The following is a 22,525-nucleotide window of genomic DNA, read 5'->3' as shown; positions in this document are numbered from 1 at the left end:
GTCCATAGTCTTCCTGGTCTTTTTGTGGAATTGAAGAATGGCAAATTAGTAAAATTACGGCAGTCTGAAAAAGCAAAAGGGACGATTACTAGAATTAACCTGTTATTTTACCCTGACAAAAAGTGCGGAAGGTGATTTCCAGTTTGCTTGTACTGTATCACCAATGTAAATTACGCACAACTACCGCATAGCTCACATGAGTCAATTACAACGGGCTAACAAAGAAAATCCTGAAGAAAATATTCAGCAACCGAATTAAACCGTTTGAAAGTTTTGGTATGTAATATGCTGTCCCAGCACGAATGCTTAGCATTTTATAAAACAAATAGCCTACTAAAGCAAGAAAAGAACAGAACAGCACACGTTATAATTCCAAGACGTTGGCAGGCTATAACCAAAAGTAGGCTACTGCGCCACATAACATACAAGTTTGATTTCAAGTTATTATGAAAATAAATCGGTTTGGGCTGCAGATTTTTAAACATGGCGGTTGAAATAAAACACTGCAAGTAGTCGACCAATCAGAAATTTTCAGCGCTTGCGCCGCACCCCAAAGGTTCCGGTACTTTTGGAAAGTACTACCCCCCGAGCAGGGACTTTATTGGGGGTAAAATAAAGTCCCCGGAACTTAGACCCTAGTTCCTGCGGTCGAAACGCACTGAGTTCCTCAAAAGATTCCTAGTTCCGGGGTAAAGTTCCTGTGGTGGAAACGCGGCTAATGGCACACCCAGGCCTGGATTAATGCACAGGCAGTAGTAAAGGTTGTCCTAGTCCCGAGGCCCATGTCATCTTAATTCGGCCCTGGATGCACCCTGTTGATCAACAGGACCTGGGTTGAGAACCCCTAATTTAAGGTAATAAAACCTTTTGTAATTCTGTAATTTTGTCAATGTTTAAGAGTTGGCATTTGCTAACTAGTACTCTTTTCTTGTATTTAGAGATACGGTTAAATGAAATAGCATCGGGACAATGGCACACTTTTTGTCATTTTGTCTCTGTACTCCAGCACAATAAAAATATGTAAATATGATGATAAAGTGCAGATTGTGTTTATTTGAAGGCATTTACATCCATATTGGGTGATTAGGGTAGGAATTACAGCCCTTTTTCCCTAATGGGTAGGGAACTGATCTTGCAACTGAAAGGTCACAGGTTTGATTCCCAGGTAGGACACTGCCGTTACAGGGTACTTGCTCTTCACTATAACCTGCATTCCTTCAGTACATATTCAGCTGTATAAATGGATGCAATGTAAAAAAAAATCAATGTCAAAAGTTGTCTGCTAAATGCCTGTAAAGCAACATTCCACAATTTTAGATTCGTAATCAAACAATTCACATGTGGTTAAAGTGCTTATTCTCAGCTTTGATTTAACCGTGTAGATCACACAGCACTTTTTATACGTTACCCCCCTCGTCCTGATGTTTTTTCATTTTTAATCTCATCACCCGATTCGTCATTTCGTTTGGTTGCTATCCCACCTTTACGTTTCCATTTATCTTCATGCGTGCATCAGGGCAAGGATTGGGTGACGGCCTGCCTGTTGCCGTAATTCCGATTATACCTTGTAATAATTCCATCTAATCACCATAAGACAAGAACTGCAGACCCTTTGGATGAAGGCGAGGCCCTTTTTGAGGGAGTTGGGGCCCTTTGGATGAAGGCGAGGCCCTTTTTGAGGGAGTTGGGGCCCTTTGGATGAAGGCAAGGCCCTTTTTGAGGGAGTTGGGGCCCTTTGGATGAAGGCGAGGCCCTTTTTGAGGGAGTTGGGGCCCTTTGGATGAAGGCGAGGCCCTTTTTGAGGGAGTTGGGGCCCTACTTGCAGGGTGTACACTGCGTATAAGACAGACTGGTCTCATTATAAAAGCCTGCATCCTTCTAGTCTGGAATATGTGGTTATTCATGTGGGATCTGCATTTGGACATTCTTACCATACCATTTAATTTGCCCTTCCCCATCTGGAGGATGTAGCATCAATTATGAACATATGAAAAATCATAACGTGTTTCACACAGGAGCACCCCTATTGAGCTTGTTCTCACACACATCAGTAGTCGCACTGTATGAAAGGGGAAGAGAAAAGACATGGAAACCAGAGTAAAATGACCTCAGGGACGACAGAGTCATAGCCAAACATGCTGCCGGTCCACTTATCACCACGCTTATCTGCACTTTCCCAAACGCGTGAGGTTTGTGGCGCAAACACGACTGGCTATTCCAAACTGGGCGAAGGAAGCCTGAAAAAAAAAATCTGCAATAATTTCAGACCCATTAAACACGGTGAAGTGAGAGAACAGCAACAAACTGCTCTGATTTATCAATGGAGTGCTGGGTAACAGCGAGAATCTGCTCACCCAGCAGCCTTCCAAGACCAGGGTAGAGGGACAACTTTAGAGCTGGACAGAAGAGTGGGGAATTACTGCAACACCAGCCACCAGCCAAATGCCGGTGCGGTTCATCTGTGGCTGGTAAGTGGGTCCACTCTACCAGCCACTTTGGCAGGGAACCAACCCATCACTCGGAGGTCCTGCCCTATTCTAAACTGGTATGAAGGGGAAACTTGCTGGGGGATTTTGCGGTGGGTCAGCCACTGAGGCCAGCGGATGAAGAAGTTAGTTTCCTGCCCCGGTGGACGTTTCGCATTTAGGTCTCATTTCCACAGTTCAGCACAAAGGGACGGGCAGTATTTCAATTACAGATTTCAAATGCTTTTGAACATTATGCAATTTGTATTCTTTATGTGACGGGAAAATCTGTGCACTGAGACAGAGGGAGGAGAATGAGACCGTGGACCGGTGGTAAATCCAGGGTTTACACCGCACACTTCCAAATGTCCCTACACAAACTTCTACATTTAAAACACATCCTTCATTTCACATAAAACTGCTACAGTACACTGTAACTGAAATAATGCACCATTAAATTCAAAAAATGAACTGCCCCTTCAATATCCAGCAGTTTAGAATTCTGGTTCCTGGTGCACCCTAGTGGTGAAAATGAACAACTACACAGATATGCTCTGTTCAACTGTACAGCAGGCATTCTCTATAAATTATTTTAAAAATATTATTAAAATATTGGTTGGTGGTGACCAAATAAGGAATACACCAGACAAGTCAAAATTTGATTTCCAAAACAATTTGGCACTGCATTACAACTGGAAACTTTGACAACCTTGGTCAAGGAGAGACCGAGGTACAGACACAAAACCTTTTCCTTTAATAAAACTTATTGACATTGCAGAACAAAACTTTACTGAGAAATAATGCCCACCCTTGGACCAATCAGAAGCGAGTGTTTAGCCAAGCCATTGTATAAATTATAATATGATATTTGTTCCTTATGGAAGATGGGGATACACCTCAGGTGCATTACTTACCTTAGTTGTATAGTAAGTTTGCATTAGGTTGCTAGTTGGATTATTGCTACATTTGAACATAATAACATAACATAACTTGAACATAAGAAAGTAGAGATAAGTAGCCAACTAGTGTAAAATAACATGACGCCATGGATTGGTTTTCTTCCTGTCCTCCCCAATTTTTTAAGTCACCAGCCACCACTGATGTATTCTTTCATTTATTGGCTGGACCGCAACAGGGGGGCCAGCCCTACAAATGCGAATGTCTGTGACTGAGTGAGTGACTGAGTGAGTGATGAAGTTATACCATTGTTCGGCCGGATCACGTGTGTTAGGTCTGTATGTATATGGAAGCACTGCATGACCTATCATATCATGATCAGTAAGAGTCAAGGCATAATATATAAAATCATAATAATGTCACTTTAGTCAGTCTTAACCATACATGTATTCTTTCATTTATTTCACCACGTCTACATATTCACATGAAATGTAGATTTTTTTATTTAACCAGGAAAACCCCCATTGAGATCGAAATCTCTTATGCAAGGGGGACCTGACATAAAACACAAAGTTATGAAGTTACACAAGACAGTAGACAAACAACAAATCAGTTACTAACATCAAATGGAGAAAGAGACAGCAGTGCAACAGTAAACGAAAAGAGAACGGTCCCTAACAGAGTTTGCGGTCTGTAAAAACAGTGCTAAGTGCTAACAGTGTTTAACATCACTTTTGTGTCAATTGTTGTTGAACAGACTATAGTCACCTTGAACTACATATAAAAATATATGACAATACAGTGTTTGTCTGTCCGTTGCACAAGATGCACATTTTTATATATATTTTTAGCAAGTCTACTTTAATAAATGATATAATATGTCATGTAATATTTAGCAAAGCAATAATGAAAATAAACCCATGCCACGCTGTGTGGTCAGGTATGGTCAGTTTGGTCCGCCAGTTCCTCCCCACTGTGTACCACTTTCCGGCGTGATACCCATCTCCAGAAGGCTGGATTCACAATGATTGACAGAAAGAGGAGGACTGCCACACCCACACAGATCCGAACCACATTCTCCACAGCACGGTAAACTGAGGGAGCAAAAAAACAAAAAAGTCAAGGGTTGAAACAGGCTGTGGGAATATAAACTAGATGCATTTCAGAATTTGGCAACATATTTCAGTCTGCTCGAACAAGCATTTCATGTACATTTCTGTAATGCTAATAAAATACAATCTTAAAACTATTTTGTTACTCTATTATATATATTTAGTATGCTTTTAATTACCTCACTATCTTATTTGTGTTCTTCTTTTATTATATTACATTATTATTATTTTATTATTATCCTTTATTATTATTATTATTATTATTATTATTATTATTTATTTTATTTATTTTGTTTTTTTCTCATTTTATGTGAAGCACTTTGAGCTGCATTTTATGTATGAAAGGTGTTATATAAATACATTATTATTATTATTATTATTATATACACCATGTAGACAAAAGTATGTGGACACCTGACAGCCAACATCTCATCTAAAATTATGGGCATTAATATGAAGTTGGTTCACCCTTTGCTTCTATAAAAACTTCCACTCTTCTGCGAAGGTTTCATATTAGATGTAGGAGCATTGCTGCAGGGACTTGCTTCCATTCAGCCAGAAGAGCATGAGTGAGATCACGCACTGATTGGGCGATTAGGCCTAGCTCACAGTTGGCTTTCCAATTGATCCCAAAGGTGTTGGATGGGGTTGAGATCAGGGCTCTATGCAGACGAGTTAAGTTACACTAATCTCAACAAAACCATTTCTATATGGACCTCGCTGTTTGCCCATGGGAATTGTCATGGTGAAACAGGAAAGGGCCTTCCTCAAACTGTTTCCCCAAAGTTGGAAGTACAAAATCACCTAGAATGACATTGTATCAAAATTTACCTTCACTGGAACTAAGGGGCCGAGGCCAAATCATGAAAAACAGCCCCAGACCAAGCAGTGTCCAGATACTTTTGTTCTAATTTGAGCCTATTTCTCAGTAAATTATTATGTGCATCTATATGACACAAAAGCCAGCAAAATTATTATTGGCTAACCAGCCTTCAGCTACAACTGAGATATCCAGGTTTCTGAAAAAATAACAACTGTACCATATGAATCTCTGCATTTAATGCTCTTTATGAAACTGTGGTCAGGGTTCTGTCATTTTGTCCTGCCTTATTGAAATGTCCCACCTGTAATGCAAATTTATGGTCATGCTGCAACTTCAGCATCATGCCTTTACATACAGTGCCATCCTAAACAGTTAACATCCCTAATAAAAATGAGCAAAGGCTGTATGAAATAAACAATCCCAATAATGATCTGGGACAATTATACTGGAACAATTATATTGCAGTAGTATAAAATAATACAATTCATTTTTCAGCATGCTGCCTTTGATCCTCCTGAATGAATAATTTTGCAGGGTATTGTATATGTCCTATTTTTTCAGTCTGTCTTAGTTGTAAATTTACACCATTATTCAGATTCAGAATGGGATTAAACATAAAAAATTTTTTATACAATATAATACATTTAAATTACATTGCATCTTTCTATTTTACATCATAAATCAAAAACAGAGCTCAACCTACATTAGAAATAAGTGACAATGTATGATACACAAGGGTACAATGGATATGTAAATGGATTTAACAGTTCACTTGTCTGTGGTCTCAATTATAAATTGAACTTACTGATATGGCTTGGCATGAAGCCATCACTGATGAGGGAGTAGTACGGTCTGTCTGTCCTGTTCCCACTACATCTATATTCACCATCAGAGGAGCTATCCCAGAATCCCACTGTGTGCCTCTCTCCAGTGTGGTTTAGTGAGATCTGTGTTCCATTTCTGTACCACGTGTAGTTCCAGTCAGCAGAAGTAAAGCCATGAAGCTCACACCTCATTGCTAGAGTGCCTTTAGTGATGAAGACCCCCATCCATCCTTCATCCAGGGTCACTACCGCCTGAGGCAGAGCTGCAAGATCATACATTGCGTATCATCCAACTCAACGTGTTACATGGGAAAACAGATGTAGGTCATTGAATCTATAATCCGCTAGGCCTTATATTGCATGGTTAATAGCAGAAAGTTACTGTAGTTGGAGTGACAGGTCTCTCTCCCTATCGTGGCACATATAAAAAAAAGGGAATTCCTCTTCACATTGGTGGACAGCTGATGAAATTCATTGCCTTCTTAATAGGTGTATGTAGTGTGCTGTACTCCAGTTATAATATGTCAGAACCATGTTGCTGTTTGACATCAAAGTGAGTAATCGGGCAGGCTTTATAACCAATAGGAGCTTGCTAGTGCACTCATGAATGGAACAATTATCTAGGAATTGTATGCCTAATACTGTATTAGGTTGTTTTAATTATTTTTTATAAAATTACTCACCCATTTTGTTTCAGGCCTAATAACTCAACAGGCCTGACAACAATATTGTGCTCTAAATTGTGTTACTGGGTAAAAACGGTAATAAGCAGCAATTTATTCATCCTATCAACTGGCACCACACAGCCCTGTAGTGAGGGGTAAGGCTGTGATTCTGTGGTTCCAGCACGTTCTCATAAAAAATAACGACCTTAGATTTATCACAGAAAGTAGTTATATGACATCATGAATTAATTTGCATATTTCAGTGTTATAAGGGAATTAATTTGCATATTTATCCCTGTTCATTATATTCCCATTGTGCATGAGAGGCAGCTGATTGGCAGCTCTCTCTCACTCCTCTTAAATCAATTATGGCACCAATAACTGCCAAATGTTTTTTTTTTTAAATCTCAGTCAAGGGAACAGTATTTACTCGGTTAATGTAAGGCAATGCAAGCCTGCCAAACACAAAATTGTAAATAGTGGCAAAGAGTTTGCAGTTGAAATGTATCAGTTTACTGTGGACATGCAAAATAAATCATATTTACCTTGTACAGTCAATGTAGCAGAGCTGCCAATCAGAGAGTGTACAGATGCTCTCCTTGTAAGTTCTCCTCTGCAGGTGTACAGTCCAGAATGTGACTGATCAGCAGAGAGGATTGTGTATGTGTCTCCATTTACACTGCTCGAGTTAGCCTTATCTACAGGAAGCTCCCGTCCATCTCTGTACCATTTATACTTCCACTCTGCAGAGCTGCGCTGAATTACACACCTCAGACTCACTGTTTCTTTGGTGAAGACCTCTGTACATCCAGACTGCACGGTCAGATGTGTTTGAGGTAATACTGTAAATAAATATAATTTTTAATTATACACTGAACGTATCATGAAACGCTCTTCATAATTTTAGTAAATTATTAATAAATAAATAAAAGCCATATTCTACCAGTGAAATAAACTATTGTAATAATTCTCACCAGATATTTCTAAAGTCAGAGGATCACTGTAGTCTGAGTAAAAAGGTTTTCCTCCTCTTGCAGCTCTACAGCGGTGCTCTCCACTGTGGGCCAGAGCAGCAGAGCTGATGGTGAAACTGGACCCATCAGTCCTGCTGCTGTCAGTGTTGGGCACAGCGTGTCTCAGTGTGTCTTTGTACCAGAGATACTCCCAGCCAGCAGGATCTCCCCCAACCCCACAGCTCAGGGTGACTCTCTCTCCTGTGTAAATTTCTCCACTGGGGGGATTCTGGATAATGACAGGCCATGGCTTTTCACCTGGTAAAGGTAAAGCATGTGCTCAGTGTCATTTAGCATTAATAGATATATTCTCCATCACATACAAGACCATATGTAGGGCCACCAGTATGTCTCCGCCATGTGACCTGCAGGGATTTAAACTTGTAATTCACTACTTATCCTCCAGGGGACCCCATAGGCACTCAAAAGCATAGTAAAGTAACTGTTCAGACAACTGAATTTCTAATTCAGCCATTTATAAAACTTTAGTTGATCAAATTAATTAGGTAATGTATGAGTTGATCTAATATTGTGACAGGCAGGAAGGTGAACATGGATTTATTTTAAAATGCTATGAAAAGTATAGCTTTGAGCCAGTGGTCCACCCTTCTGGACCTGGAGAGCCACAGGGTTTGCTGGCTTACATTGTTATTCATCACTTGAGTAGCACAGCAATTGATCAGTTAAAGCAGTAGATTAAACGGTTAACTCAGGTTACCTGCTTACTTTGGTCTCAATTGGTCGCTGATCTTAAACATAAAACAAAAACCAGCACACTCTGTGGCTGTCCAGGACCAGGATTGAGTATCGCTTACGTAAAAAGCAAAACGCATCCATATGAAGTAGGGGTGTCCAATCTAATCCGAAAATGGCCAGTAAGGGTTCAGGTTTTTGTTTTTGCCCAACTCTATGACACCAGATTCTACTTAAAGTCTTGATTGAAGGCTAGGATTAGTACCTTAGTTGGATCATGAGCATATATTTTTTATTTAACTTTTTTCTCTAAGTCAAACATTGTAACTGCTCTCATTTTTACTGTGGCTTCTGACAATACCTATCATGCCCCTGTACAACATATAGAAATACTGAAACATGTCTATTTTAGCAAATAATCAAATTAAATTTAACACGTGAGTGTCGCAATGTAAACACTTCAGTCAACCATCATTTGTGCTTAATTAGTGGCAATTAAATTATCAACTAAAATGTCTGAGGAGGCTTAACAAAGAGGTTATAGTGACCTCTAGGTGGTGGAGGACTGAAGTACAATGTGAGAAAACAGGGGTAGACAAACTGGTGTCCCTAATCATATGATTAAATATTGAAGGAATTGTCACAAACCCATCAGACACATTTAACATAAATTGTCCATGGAAAGACTGGATAATGGTATTCTGACACCTTCCTTCAAACTGGCAACTCACAGTAATTCAGAACAAGACACATCAGATCATAATATTATACAAAAGCATATTTATTGGTCAAAATAACATTGTAAAATAGTTTTTTTTCTCAGTTTAATCTGGAAAGAAAGAACACGTGACATGCAAATTGTTGAGAGAAAATAAATCATATTTACCTCGTACACTTAATGTAGCAGAGCTGCTAACCAGAGAGTGTACAGATGCTCTCCTTGTATGTGTTCCTCTGCAGGTGTACAGTCCAGCATGTGACTGATCAGCAGAGAGGATTGTGTATATGTCTCCATTTACACTGCTGGAGTCAGCTTTGTCTGCAGGAAGCTCCCGTCCATCTCTGTACCATTTATACATCCACTCTGTAGAGCTGCCCTGAATTACACACCTCAGAGTCACTGTTTCAGTGGGGAAGACGTCTGTCCATCCAGACTGCACGGTCAGCTGAGCTTGTGGGAGAGCTGAAAGTTTAAAAGAAAGTTTATTGCTGTAAATGGAAGGTTTCACAAGACACCTGCTTTCAAAGATGCATTCTGCTCTTTCAATTGTTATGAAAATAAATCATAATTACCTCGAACACTCAAAGTAGCAGAGCTGCCAATCAGAGAGTGTACAGATGCTCTCCTTGTGAGTTCTCCTCTGCAGGTATACAGTCCAGCATGTGACTGATCAGCAGAGAGGATTGTGTATGTGTCTCCATTTACACTGCTGGAGTCAGCCTTGTCTACAGGAAGCTCACGTCCATCTCTGTACCATTTATACTTCCACTCTGCAGAGCTGCCCTGAATTACACACCTCAGAGTAACTGTTTCAGTGGGGAAGACGTCTGTCCATCCAGACTGCACGGTCAGCTGAGCTTGTGGGAGAGCTGAAAGTTTAAAAGAAAGTTTATTGCTGTAAATGGAAGGTTTCACAAGACACCTGCTTTCAAAGATTTGGTGAAGACCTCTGTCCATCCAGACTGCACGGTCAGATGTGTTTGAGGTAATACTGTAAATCAATATAATTTTTAATTATACACTGAACGTATCATGAAACGCTCTTCATAATTTTAGTAAATTATTAATAAATAAATAAAAGCCATATTCTACCAGTGAAATAAACTATTGTAATAATTCTCACCAGATATTTCTAAAGTCAGAGGATCACTGTAGTCTGAGTAAGAAGGTTTTCTTCCTCTTGCAGCTCTACAGCGGTACTCTCCACTGTGGGCCAGAGCAGCAGAGCTGATAGTGAAACTGGACCCATCAGTCCTGCTGCTGTCAATGTTGGGCAAAGTGTGTCTCAGTATGTCTTTGTACCAGAGATACTCCCAGTCAGCAGGATCTCCCCCAAACCCACAGCTCAGGGTGACTCTCTCTCCTGTGTAAATTTCTCCACTGGGGGGATTCTGGGTAATAACAGGCCAAGGCTTTTCACCTGATAAAGGTAAAGCATGTGTTCAGTGTCATTTCTTAGAATTCATAAACATTAACAGTCTTCATCACATAGAAGATCATACAGGTAAGGACTGAAGAAAACCTCCCAAACTCACCAGACACATTTAACACAAGTGTTCCTGGGAAAGACTGGATCACAGGGTTTTGTCCTCGTTCACCCTGACACAGGTACTCTCCACTGTCTGACTCTCTTACTGAGTGCAGGATGTGCTTTTGTTGGCTTTCAGTTGCACGGGCATAGAGGCTCTCTAATCTTCCCTGGGTGTTTCTGCTCCATGAATATCTCCAGCCAGACCCTTTCCTGATGTCACAAGCTAAGCTAACAGCTTCTCCTGTGAACATCACTTTGGCTGGGGGATCTGTGACTATGACAGCCTGAGGACGATCAGCTGAAATGGAGATCATTGAAGAGATGTTGTTTAAACATTTTATTTCTTATCATTTGTTGAAGCAAAAAAGAAGCACTATTTGAGGGGGGTAATTTTCAATTACACTACTCACCAGAGACTGTTATGGGATGGAGGTTACTGAAAGCTCGCTCATGTCCTTTTACAGCTTCACACTGATACATTCCGCTCTGTCTCTCGTCCACAGCACTCAGGACCAACACAGACACAGAGCCATTACTACTGGAGGCTGGAAGATATGTTAGATCCCCCTGTCTGTGTCTGGTCCACAGAAATATCCATCCCTCAGATTCAATAACCTGACAGGTGAGAGTAATTGTCTCTCCTGGGAACACATCTGGCCATGGAGGATTAGCAGTCAGACGAACAGCAGGACTTGACTGTGCAGCTGAAACAGTTATAAAAAACAGAATCAAAGAGTTTTACAATGCACAGTTTAGTTTAATACATAATATCAATGAACATACCATATGGTTTCTACTTCTAAATTAAAATTAAAATTAACTATGTTACATTTTCTGAATGCACATTTTTCCTAAATGTAACCTAAATATTTCCTCATATTTTTGAATTATTAATATTGCAACAACAAACTTTGAGTCTGTTAGAAAGAATGAGTTTTGGAAAGTGATCTTTATGAACTCTGGTTTGTAATTGCTCTGCGTGTTTTTCCAAACATATGTGTGGTAATTATGTCAAAACATAGATCTTAGGAATTTAATATCTATACCTTTCTGAACACCAAAAAACACCAGTGCTGTTGCATCTGAAACAGGAAGAAAGCAATGTAAATTGCAATATCTGATCCAGTGTGAATGAATGTTAGTTTTAAATGATTTTATTTTCACATTAAAAACACAAATCCTTTTTTTGCAAACTTGGACCGATTTTCATTAAACAATGCTGTATAATGTCCCATTTTTTAGTAGCTAAGTGTTCTTGATAGTATACAATTTTCACTCACTCCATCTTTCATACAGTATGGTAACTTAATAAGCTCAGACCAGTTGAGCAATTATTGAAGTATGATTGTTTAGACACAAGAGACAGTCATACATTTGAAAATACGTGTTGCAAGTTTTCAAAAAGTTAATTGTGAAGATTGAACATCTTTAATAATATTGTTCAGTCGGATTCACAGACAATCACATGCAATCACAATAATACATAGCAGGACTGCAGTACATATGTATATGGAAGCATTGCATGACCTATCATATCATGATCAGTATGATTCAAGGCATAATATATAAAATCATAATACTGTTACTTTAGTCAGTCTTAACCATACATGTATTCTTTCATTTATTTCACCACGTCTACATGTTCACATGAAATGTAGACTTCTTTATTTAACCAGGAAAACCCCCATTGAGATTTAAATTGCTTTTGCAAGGGGGACCTGACATAAAACACAAAGTTATGAAGTTACACAAGACAGTCAACAAACATCAAATCAGTTACAAACATCAAATGGAGAAAGAGACAGCAGTGCAACAGTAAACACAAAGTTTTACTTACAAATTGGAAAGCACAGAAATGTGTCATGAGGCTTCATTCTTGCTTTAGACATCAGATAAGTGCATTGCCTACGCTGTAGGACGAAAAGTAGGACGCTTGTGATGGAGAATTTTGAATAAAAAAAACGAACAAAAAAAAACCATATCCGCTGTCACTCGTTTGCCGCTTGGTTGCTTGATGCGACAGTGCCCGACCACACGGCCTTTAATTGTTTCATCGCTACCGTTTTTGAGATCTGCTGCTGATGTATCTCACTGATAGTGTCACAATAAAAATAAATTAACACGTTACCAGAGCAACCACTTCGGAAAGAGAGCTGTGAAAACGGTCCTTAACTGAGTTTGCGGTCTGTAAAAACAGTGCTAACAGTGTTTAACATCACATTTGTGTCAATTTTTGTTGAACAGTTTATAGTCACCTTGAACTACATATAAAAATATATGACATTACACTGTTTGACTGTCTGTTTCTCACACACACACACACACACAAACACAAGCTGCACAAGAAGCTTCTTCTTCCAGCGCAAGCCCAGCTCATGCACTGCGATGTGAAAAGAAGCAGTGAATTGGCATACGTATCCTTGAGGAGAGGACATGTTTGAATGCGTGGTCTCGGAATGACTATTAAGAGCAGAGCAATCAAGATGGCTCCTGAAAATAATTGGGGCAGCAGAGTAGTACAATGGGTAAGAAGCTGGTCTTGTAACCTAAAGGTCCCCAGTTCAATTCCCCAGTAGGACACGTTATGTTACGTCCCAAAAGCCAACCGAAGTTTCAATAACCAGGGACTACAACATAACAAACTAAACAAGGAGTCAAAATCTATATACAAAAATATAAGATTTATTACAAACAATGAGACAACAAAACAGAACACATTACCATATGTAAGCTGAACAGGATGGTTCAGGCATAAAACAGACAGCCAGGCTACTCTTCATCTAAAAGAAACCACAGTTGACTTTCTGGCCTAACTATCTAAAAATGTGTGAAATCTCTATAATAAACCATTTTTAAAAGCCCCCTTCAACCAAGGTGTCTTCAGGCTTTATCCAGTTGACTGTTAGGACACAGGTGTGCATCGTCAAGCAATCAAACCCCAATCAGCTCCACCTGCAGGATTAAGACATGCAGACTCCAAATCAAGGGACTGTAACAGACACCGCTGCTGTACCCTTGAGCAAGGTACTTAACCTGCATGTATCCAGCTGTATAACTGGATACAATGTAAATGCTAATTAAGGATGTGCTTATGTGTTCTTTTTCTAAATAATGAAGGTAATGCAAAAAAAATAAAGGGGCTCTCCAGTTACACAAGTTTCCCAATTTACATTACAGCCCTTTAACAGACACTCTTATCTTGAGCTTCTTTCACACTATTTGCATTGCATCCATTAACATAGTATAAATTTATATAGCTGGATATATACTGAAGCAATGCAGGTTAAGTACCATGCTGTACCCTGCCCTACCCGAAGAATGATATGCAGAATGACACTGATTAGAAGTAATGCGATTACCAGGGCTGTGTGAGAGTGCAAACTATCCCTAATGGCAATTCATGAAAAAACTCCTGTATTTCAAAGCCATGTTTCGCCAGATATTACATTAAGCCTTCAAGCCCATAAGATGCACATTTATACATATATATTTTTAGCAAGTCTACTTTAATAAATGATACAATATGTCATGTAATATTTAGTAAAGCAATAACGAAAATAAACTCATGTGTGGTCAGGTATGGTCAGTTTGGTCAGCCAGTTCCTCCCCACTGTGTACCACTTTCCGGCGTGATACCCATCTCCAGAAGGCTGGATTCACAATGATTGACAGAAAGAGGAGGACTGTCACGCCCACACAGATCCGAACCACGTTCTCCACAGCGCGGTAAACTGAGGGAGCAAAAAAACAAAGAAGTCAAGGGTTGAAACAGGCTGTGGGAATATAAACTACTGTAGATGCATTTCAGAATTTGGCAACACATTTTAGTCTGCTCAAGCAAGCATTTCATGTACATTTCTGTGATGCTAATCAAATACAATCAGACCCAAAACTATGCTATTTTATGACTCCTTTATATACACCATATAGTCAAAAGTATGTGGACACCTGACATCCAACATCTCATCCAGAATTACAGGCATTAATATGTAGTTGGTTCACCCTTTGCTTCTATTAAAACTTCCACTCTTCTGGGAAGGTTTTTTATTCAATGTTGGAGCATTGCTGCAGGGACTTGCTTCCATTCAGCCAGAAGAACATTAGTGAGATTGGGCACTGATTGAGTGATTAGGCCTGGCTCACAGTTGGCTTTCCAATTGATCCCAAATGTGTTGGATGGGGTTGAGATCAGGGCTCAGTGCAGGCGAGTAATGTTACACTGATCTCAACAAAACCATTTATATATGGACCTCGCTGTTTGCCCATGGGAATTATCATGGTGAAACAGGAAAGGGCCTTCCTCAAACTGTTTCCACAAAATTGGAAGCACAGAATCATCTAGATTGACATTGCGTTAAGATTTGCCTTCACCGGAACAAAGGGGCCTAGGCCAAATCACGAAAAACAGCCCCAGACCAAGTGGTGTCCAGATACTATTGTTCATATAGTGCTTCATTGGAGCCTATTTTTCAGTGCATAACTATGTGCATCTATAGGACACAAAAGCCAGCAAAATGATTATTTACTAACCAGCCTTCAGCTACAACTGAGATATACAGGTTTCATTAAATAAAAGTTTTTAAACAACTGAACCATATGAATCTCTGAATTTAATGCTCTTTATGAGACTGTGGTCGGGGTTCTGTCAATTTGTCCTGCCTTATTGAAATGTCCCACCTGTAATGCAAATTTATAGTCATGCTGAAAATTCTGCATCATGCCTTTACATACAGTGCCATCCAAAAGATTTCATACCCCTGATAAAAATGAGCAAAGGCTGTATAAAATAAACAATACCAATAACAACCTATACTGGGACAATTATATTGTGTTAGTATAAAATAATACAATTAATTTTGTCTGCCTTAAATGTAAATGTATATTATAATTCAGATTCAGAATGGAATTAAACATAAGAAAATAAAATAGAATTTAATACATTTCATTTACATTGCACCTTTCTATTTTACATTATAAATTAAAAACAGAGGTCAACTAATATTAGAAATAAATGACAATGTATGATACACAAGGGTACAATGGATATTTAAATGGATTAAACCCTTTATTTGTCTGTGATCTCAATTATAAATTGACCTTACTGGCATGAAGCCTTCACTGATGAGGGAGTAGTACGGTCTGTCTGTCCTGTTCCCACTACATCTATATTCACCATCAGAGGAGCTATTCCAGAATCCCACTGTGTGCCTCTCTCCAGTGTGGTTTAGTGAGATCTGTGTTCCGTCTCTGTACCATGTATAGTTCCAGTCAGCAGAAGTAAAGCCCTGTAAGCAGTAGTATAGCCCAGTAAAGCTCACACCTCATTGCTAGAGTGCCTTTAGTGATGAAGACCCCCATCCATCCTTCATCCAGGGTCACTACCGCCTGAGGCAGAGCTGCAAGATCATTCACTGCTTATCATCCAACTCAACGTGTTACATGGGAAAACAGATGTAGGTCATTGAATCTATAATCCACTAGGCCTTACATTGCATGATTAATAGCAGAAAGTTACTGTAGTTGGAGTGACAGGTCTCTCTCCCTATCGTGGCACATGATACCAAAAAAAGGGAATTCCTCCTAAAATTGGTGGACAGCTGGTGAATATCATTGCCTTCTTAATAGGTGTACACCGATCAACCACAACAATAAAACCACCTACCTAATATTGTGTAGGTCCCCCTCGTGCCGCCAAAACAGCTCTGACCCGTCGAGGCATGGACTCCACCTCTGAAGGTGTCCTCTGGTCTATTTGGATTTCTGTATATATTTGCATCTACTGTATATTTGTATCTGATATTTTGTATCTACTGTAAATTTGTATGTGATTGTGTTACTTTGTTGTCTTTGATGCTGCAACAGTGCAAATTCCCCCCGGGGATAATAAAGTACACCACTACTACTACTACTACTCGTTACGTTATTGGTTTTTATTACAAAGAAAAATTGAAATGGATTACATTATTGATAGTTATTACACTATTGGTAGTTTATTACATTATTGGTTGCTACAGGGCTATAAAAAGCTAAGATATTGTGAGAGGGTGAATTATTTCTGCATGAGTTTACAAACTCTCGACAGGTCAGAGCAGTTTTGGCGGCACAATTTCTCAGTTAAGGGAACAATGTTTTACTGGGTTAATGTAAGGCAGTGCAAGTGTAACGCACATAAAATGGTAAATAGTGGCAAAGAGCTTGCAGTTCAAACCTACAAGTTTACTTTGGACATGCAAATGGTTAGGAGAAAATAAATCATATTTACCTCGTACACTTAATGTAGCAGAGCTGCTAACCAGAGAGATCACTGTGGTCTGAGTAAAAAGGTTATCTTCCTCTTGCAGCTCTACAGCGATACTCTCCACTGTGGGCCAGAGCAGCAGTGCTGATGGTGAAACTGGACCCATCAGTCCTGCTGCTGTCAATGTTGGGCACAGTGTGTCTCAGTGTGTCTTTGTACCAGAGACACTTCCAGCTAGCAGGATCTCCCCCAAACCCACAGCTCAGGGTTACTCTCTCTCCTGTGTTAATTTCTCCACTGGGGGGATTCTGGGTAATAACAGGCCTTGGCTTTTTACCTGATAAAGGTAAAGCATGTGCTCAGTCTCATTTCTTAGCATTCATACACATTGACCGTCTTCATCACATATTGTACCATTTCACATGGGTAAAGACTGAAGAAAACCTCCCAAACTCACCAGACACATGTAACACAATTGCTCCTGGGAAAGACTGTATCACAGGGTTTTGTCCTTGTTCACCCTGACACAGGTACTCTCCACTGTCTGACTCTCTTACAGAGTGAAGGATATGCTTTTGTTGGCTTTCAGTACTGCGGGCATAGAGGCTCTCTAATCTTCCCTGGGTGTTTCTGCTCCATGAAAATCTCCAGCCAGACCCTTTCCTGATGTCACAAGCTAAGCTTCTCCTGTGAACATCACTCTGACTGGGGGATCTGTGACTATGACAGCCTGAGGATGATCAGCTGAAATGGAGATCATTGAAGAGATGTTGTTCAAACGTTTTATTTCTTATCATTTGTTGAAGCAAAAAAAGAACCACTATTTGAGGGGAGTCATTTTCAATTACACTACTCACCAGAGACTGTTATGGTATGGATGTTACTGAAAGCTTGCCTCATTTCCTTTTACAGCTTCACACTGATACATTCCGCTCTGTCTCTCACTCACAGCACTCAGGACCAACACAGACACAGAGCTGTTACTACTGGAGACTGGAAGTTGTGTTTGACCACCCTGTCTGCGGCTGGTCCACACAAATGTCCATCCCTCAGATTCAATAACCTGACAGTTGAGAGTAATTGTATTTCCTGGGAACACATCTGGCCATGGAGGATTAGCAGTCAGACGAACAGCAGGACTTGACTGTGCAGCTAAAACAGTTATAAAAAACAGAATCAAACAGTTTTACAATGCAGAGTTTAATACATAGTATCAATGAACATACTGTATGCTTTTTACTTTCTACTAAATTAAATTAAAATTAACTGTGACATTTTCTAAATGTACATTTTTCCTAAATTTAACCTAAATATTTTCTCATTTGTTTTTTCATTATATATATTGCAACAACAAACTTTGAGTCTGTCAGAAAGAATGGGTTTTGGAAAGTTGATCTTCATGAATTCTGGTTTATAATTGCTGTGCGTGTTCCACAAAACAAATGCGTGGTAATTATGTCAAAACATAGATCTTAGGAATTTAATATCTATACCTTTCTGAACACCAAAAAACACCAGTGCTGTTGCATCTGAAACAGGGAGAAAGGAAAGTTAATGTCTGATCCAGTGTGAATGAACGTTAGTATAAAATTATTTTATTACACTCAGTAAAAATGGTTGTTTGGCTTCACTTAATAGGGGAACCATTTTTAGTTCTTATGGAACCCTTTATGGTCGGTGTGAAAAAAGTGAAAGCTCCCAGATTCAACCATTTTGCCTGACAATGAACTCTTGAACTAGTCAGGGTCCCTCCATGGAGACACAGAAGAGCCTTTTTGAACCCTTTCTTCTGAGAGTCTATTTTCACATTGAAAACACCAATCCTTTTCTTTGGACAGATTTTCATTAAACAATGCTATATAATTTTGTTCCATTTTTGAGTAGCTAAGTGTTCTTGATAATGTATAATTTTTGCTCACTCCATCTTTCATGCAGTATAGTAACTTAATAAGCTCAGACCAGTTCAGCAATTATTGAAATATGATTGTTCAGACACAAGAGACAATCATAAGTTTGAAAATACATGTTGCAAGTTTTCATAAAGTTAATTGTGAAGACTGAGCATTCAGTCGGATTCACAGACAATCACATGTAATCACAATAATACACAGCAGGACTACAGTACATATGTATATGGAAGCACTGCATGACCTATCATATCATGATCAGTAAGATTCAAGGCATAATATATTAAATCATAATAATGTCACTTTAGTCAGTTTTAACCATACATGTATTCTTTCATTTATTTCACAACTTCTGCATATTCACATGAAATGTAGATTTCTTTATTTAACCAGGAAAAACCCTTTGAGATCTAAATCTCTTTTGCAAGGGGGACCTGACATAAAACACAAAGTTATGAAGTTGCACAAGACAATAGACAAACATCAAATCAGTTACAAACATCAAATGGAAAAAGAGACAGCAGTGCAACAGTAAAAAAAAAAGTTTACTTACAAACTGGAAAGCACAGAAATATGTCATGAGGCTTCATTCTTGCTTTAGACACCAGATAAGTGCATTGCTTACGCTGTGGTAATTGCAACTGCCTCTATTATAAGGTATTGGGTGAAAAGTAGACACTTGTGATGGAGAATTTTGAAAAAAAAAAAAACAACGAACAAAAAAAAAAACCATATCCTCTGTCACTCTGCACACGCTTGCCGCTTGGTTGTTTTATGCAACAGTGCCCGACCACACGGCCTTTAATCGTTTCACCGCTGCCGTTTTTGATATCTGCTGCTGGTGTATCTCACTGATAGTGTCACCATAAAAATAAATTAACACGTTACCTGAGCAACCACTTCGGAAAAAGAGCTGTGAGAACGGTCCCTAACCGTCCCCAAGTTTGCAGTGTGTAATAACGGTGCTGAGTGCTAACAGTGTTTGACATGACTTTTGTGTCAGTTATTGTTGAACAGTCACCTTTAACTACATATAAAAATATATGACATTAAAGTGGTTAACTGTCTGTTTCTCTCTCACACACACACACACACACAAGCACATGCGTGCACACACCCACACATACACACACACAAGCACATGCGTGCACACACACACACACACACACACACACACACAAGCACATACATGCACACACACACACACACACACCCACAAAAACACAAGCTGAACAAGAAGCTTCTTCTTCCAGCTCATACCAGTGCAAGGCCAGCTCATGCACTGCGATGTAAAAAAAAGCAGTGAATTCGCATACATATCCTTGAGGAGAGGACATGTTTGAATGCGTGGTCTCGGAATGACTATTAAGAGCAGAGCAATCAAGATGGCTCCTGAAAATAATTGGGGCAGCAGAGTACTACAATGGGTAAGAAGCTGGTTTTGTAACCTAAAGGTCCCCGGTTCGATTCCCCGGTAGGACACTGTTACGTCCGAAGTTCCAATAACCAGGGACTACAACATAACAAGGAGTTAAAATCTATATACAAAAATAGAAGATTTATTACAAACAATGAGACAACAAAACAAAACACATTGCCATAAGTAGGCTGAACAGGATGGTTCAGGCAGAAAACAGACCAGAGCTAGTCTACTCCAATCTAAAAGAAACCACAGTTGACTTTCTGGCCTAACCATCTAAAAATGTCTCAAACAAGAAAACTGCCTGACCACCTGCAACCTATAACAGAAAAGTACCAACACAGAAAACTAAACAATAGTGGCAAATTGTAACACACAAAAGAAAGGGAGTAAAAAGCCTGCTTTGAGGATGTGCTCATGTGTTCTATTTAAAAATAATGAAGGTAATGCAAAAATAAAATAAAATAAAGGTAACGGGTGTTGGGAATCCTTTCCCGTGTGGAACCAAGTTGAGAAGGGTGAAGTAACACATTGAGGACCACTTTCCAATGAAAAGATTTTTAATACGATGAGCAAAGGGAGACTCGCCACGGTGCCACAACAAGCGTTCCGTATGAATCTCAACGAGACAGTCACAAGCGAGGGTTTAAGTATACTGTTCAGAGGTGTGGTTATTGTCATGCGTAAACGTTCCGAGGAAGTAATATACATTGCAACAGACTTCCCAGGGACACCCAAATGGCCTGCTGCCGGTGACACCCCTTTGATCTGTGCCTATTGTATATCCTTACAAACATTGATTGAACTCTATTTGTAGCCATTTGCCTCTAACAATGGGAAGCAGTTACAGAGTGTGAGTGTGGGACGTCACAGAGTGTGAGTGTGGGAATGTGTATTCAGATGAGGTTAAGGCGCAGGAAGGAAATGAATTGTTCAAACCTATCACGGGTAAGGAACTGGTCTTCCAACCTCAATGTCACAGGTTTGATTCTTGGGTAGGACACTGCCGTTGTACCCTTCAGCAAAGTACTTAACCTGCATTGCTTCAGTGTATATCCAGCTGTATAATTGGATGTAAATGCTACTGTATACAGAAAAGCTGTGTAGGTTTCTCTGGATAAGAGCATCTGCTGAATGCCTGTAATGTTATATGTAATGCATTCATATCATCTGGAGCAGAGTTGTGCTGGTTTTCCTGTTATTGCCTTTGAAATTTTGTCAATGTAGCATCTTTCTATTTGAAAGCACACATATCACCTTGCCTGTAAGGCTCATATCTGTTTAATATGAGTCTTTACTCTAGTTATATATATATATATATATATATATACATAAGCTCCATAATGATCTATAACAAAGACATTTTTTTTCTTAACTTGTCTCTGTACTCCACAATTTAACAATTCACATGTGGTTAAAGTGCAGATTCTCAGCTTGTATTACTATTACTATATATACTTTTATACATTTTGGTTTCACCATCTAAAAATGATATCCCTTCTTATAAATAATAAAGTTTGGGACGAATGGCATCTAATTAGTCAGGTGTGTTCAATTGCTTCCAGAAGTGCAGGTATAAGAGAACTTTCAGTATCTACAGTGAGAACCATAATTCATTGGACAGTGACACATTTTTTGTTATTTTGGTTCTGTACTCCAGCACTTTGAGTTTGAAGGGATACAATAACAATGAGGTTGAAGTACAGACTGTCAGTTTTAATTTGAGGGTATTTTATCTATATCGGATGAACCGTTTAGAAATGACAGCACCTTTCGTACATGGTCCCCCCATTTTAAGGTACTACAAGAATCTGTTGAATTGGCTTCACAGATGTGTTTTGTTAGGCAAGTGTATTCATTTGTGTCATTAGTGAATGCAGAAGAGAGCTGTTGATGTCTAGTCTTGATTCTCGACTTTGCAATTGCCTTTGGAGATTGTTGTTGGGGTGTGACAACATCAACAGCTGGCCGTCATAAGGATCAGAAATGAAAATCAATCAATAAGGAACATGGCAAAAACCCTGGGCATGCCCAAGTCAACAGTTTGGTTCATCATTAACAAGAAAAAAAACAACTGGTGAACTCAATTTTGTCAAAAGACCTGGTAAACCGAGGAAGACCACCATAGTGGATGGAGAATACTATCTATGGTGAGGAAAACCCCACAGACAACAGCCCAACAAATCAAATCTCCTGGATGCAGGTGTAGATGTGTC

At 39.3% G+C, this 22,525-nt stretch overlaps 1 protein-coding gene and 1 long non-coding RNA gene across 2 annotated transcripts in view; one reads left to right on the top strand and one right to left on the bottom strand.

The window, feature by feature from the left end:
• Positions 1-22,525, top strand: part of LOC118207254 (immunoglobulin superfamily member 1-like) — a 124,472-nt gene that overhangs the window by 84,570 nt on the left and 17,377 nt on the right. The gene's annotated exons all lie outside the window — the stretch shown is intronic.
• LOC118207265 lies at positions 17,968-19,530 on the bottom strand. Its single transcript, XR_004761350.1, has 3 exons — positions 19,443-19,530; positions 18,476-18,511; positions 17,968-18,134 (listed from the first exon to the last, which is right to left on the bottom strand). It is a non-coding gene; the product is annotated as an uncharacterized LOC118207265 (long non-coding RNA).

Source organism: Anguilla anguilla, chromosome 11, assembly GCF_013347855.1.
Source record: "Anguilla anguilla isolate fAngAng1 chromosome 11, fAngAng1.pri, whole genome shotgun sequence".
Taxonomy (NCBI): Eukaryota; Metazoa; Chordata; class Actinopteri; order Anguilliformes; family Anguillidae; genus Anguilla; species Anguilla anguilla.
The sequence above is the reverse complement of the archived record's forward strand: the minus strand, read 5'-3'. Positions and strand labels throughout refer to the sequence as shown.